This window comes from Megascapheus bottae, chromosome 9, assembly GCF_031878675.1.
Source record: "Megascapheus bottae isolate mThoBot1 chromosome 9, mThoBot2.hap1, whole genome shotgun sequence".
In the NCBI taxonomy this organism is placed as follows: Eukaryota; Metazoa; Chordata; class Mammalia; order Rodentia; family Geomyidae; genus Megascapheus; species Megascapheus bottae.
The window spans coordinates 8,320,879-8,323,488 of NC_143517.1; the positions used below are offsets into that span (position 1 = coordinate 8,320,879).

Below are 2,610 nucleotides of genomic sequence, written 5' to 3' on the forward strand. Positions count from 1 at the left end.
TTTTTTCTACAAAATTATTTTGTAGTTTCCTTGGGATGGTGACAGTGAAAAGTGAGAGCATCTACTGGGAATTTAAATGGTACCAGGACCAGGCAGAGCAAGAGGCACTTCACACCCTCCTGTGTCCCAGAGAATCAATCTGCCCTTTATTCAAAACTCCAGGTTCAGTAGAAATAGTGAAGTAAGACCAGGGTCTGATGAAGCTGGAAGTGATATTTGCATGGATAGGACAGGTGGCTCTAGAAGCCACCGGTAATGAGGGGCTTGACAATTGAAAGTGTCCTGCTAGGGGAGTTAATGAAGAGACAAAACTGAGGCTTAGAGTATGAGTTATTTTCTGGCTATGGGAAATGCTGATCATTCAAGGGAACCTTGTCTTCCCGAGGCCACAGAAGAGCTGGTCATAAAGTGGTCTGTGTACATTCAGACAGGATACCAGTCCCTGTTGTGCAGGCTGACTTGTAGAGTCTTGTAGGATTTCATTATCTTCATGAGAGTTCTAAAAGATGTGTTGTGTTCAGCTGGCTCTCCTTTCAAGCTTTAGGGGTTCAGGCAGAGGTGTGGCTCAGCAGTGCCAGCCCCTCATCCTCATGCAGCCAGCTCCTCAGTAGTTCCAAGCACACACAGCCTCACTGTCTCTCCTGCACTGAGATGTGGCTTTCTTTGCCTTCCTCCTGGGGAATGGGCTGGCACCCGTGCAAGGTCTCCTACACGGGGGTTGCAGGGTGGTGGCCGGAGAAGTTCTCCATCTCCACAGGGCCCTGCCATACCTCCTGAGGAGGGTAGGCCTTAGCCAAGATTGATGTCAAGAAGACAGTGCTCAGGATAACTATCACGACAGGAATTCCCGCCAGCACTCTCCCCTGAGACTGGGGCCACAGACAGCATGGGACTGCTTAGTTCCTTGCTACAGCATCACCAGGTCTTTGGCTTCACAGCTTGTCCAGGGGCGACACTCTTCAGAAGCAAATGAGGCATTGGAGAAGAAGCCGAGAGGCACAATTCACAAATAGTGTCCCCAGTCTCTGTCTTGACTCCAAATCCAGGGCCACACAGGTTGTGTGGGGTAGAGCTCTCACAAGGATGGCCCTTCACACAAGTACAGACCGTGTCTGTCTCTTCCATGCCTGCCTGCCCTCAGGATCTGGAGTCCTCAGACCCCATTGGAGTCTCAGTATCTGTGCTGGTGACAGTGGGTCTCTGCTCCAGGCAGCTGAGATTTCACCTTTGTGGCCTTGCAGGCATTGTGTCTGAGTGAACTCAGTACAGACAATCACCAGCTTCTTTCCTGACCGACACAAATCACTGCACTGACTGTTCAGTGGGTACTGATTTTCTCTGCATGCAGTGGTTGGTTCTTCATAGACCTGGAACTTGAGTATCATTCCTCCAAGCTCCAAAGACTTCAGAGTACCTGCACTTGGTTTATACACCTCAAGCTGGCTGCTATCTGTAGCTTTTTGGCTTCTTTGGTCTGGGCTTTGCTGAGAAGTCAAAGTCCTGCAGAGTTCTTTCAGATTTCTGTCACCCCCAACCATTTCTTCTTGTATGTTGAGTTATATCAGTCATTTGTCACAGTGAAGGAAGGTTAAGCAACATTGATGTAATAGCAGCTAGAAGACCAGTAGAAGGAGGGAGGGGTTGAGTATAGCACAGGGGACTTTCTCCATCAGGATCCTAAGTAGTGAGTTTTGCTTAAAGTAGAGCTGAAAGAGTAGACAGGGCATACAGATGTCTTGGGCAGGAAAGGGGAGGAAACCAAGAAACAGAATGAGGCACCTACCAGGATTAGGGTTAGATTTCCAGGAAATCAAGTGTGTTTGCTCACTGCTGGAGTGACAGGCTTTCTTTACGTTAGCTTTTCTCATTCTAGACAGACAGGAAAGGAGACACCAAAGCAGACTGAATTTGAACAGAGACAACATACTTGTCTCATTTATTTGTACTTTTGATTTTTTTTCCTTGCTCATTCCTCTCAAAGGGGATTATACATTTAAACAATTCTAATTGCTTCTTCACATAAATATAGAGTTGGAATGAAAAATCTAAACAATTAGACATGAGTGTAAAAAGGTACAAATCATAAATAGGTATTATCATTTCTAAATTGTGTTCCATAGAATGGGGTTTGTATTTTATGCTAATTGTAACAAATACAAAGCAAGTCAGGGTTTTATATAAGTTTCTGATGAGCATTCTACAGAAAACAACATACCTCTTTCTTTTGCTAGTAGGATACCTGAAATGTTGATGAGGCCTTCAGCAGGGTATAACACCATGAGTGCTGTGAAGTGTTAAGTTAATCCCATAAACTGAGAATAAAACCCCAGGAAGGAAGAATGAATGGAACAACCACTTAAAAGGTATCATCAAAACAAGTGAAACCTTGATGTGTTCTGCAGTTCTCATAAATTACATGGAATGGAGAACAAATTTCTTGAGTGCATTCGGTTAAAACTGAGCTACGGTCAGGTCGAAACTTTCTCAATAAGGACCAAGAAACACAACAAATCAGAGAAAGGCTGGATAAGTGGGACTGCATTAAACTGCAGAGCTTTTGTATGGCAAAGGACATAGCTAGTAAATTAAATATGAAGCCTACAGAATGGG

General features: G+C 44.8%; 1 pseudogene; it reads right to left on the reverse strand.

Annotated features, from left to right (window-relative positions):
* Positions 1 to 629: 629 nt before the first annotated feature.
* Positions 630 to 1,538, reverse strand: LOC150058757 (tumor necrosis factor receptor superfamily member 5 pseudogene; annotated as a pseudogene).
* Positions 1,539 to 2,610: the final 1,072 nt, after the last annotated feature.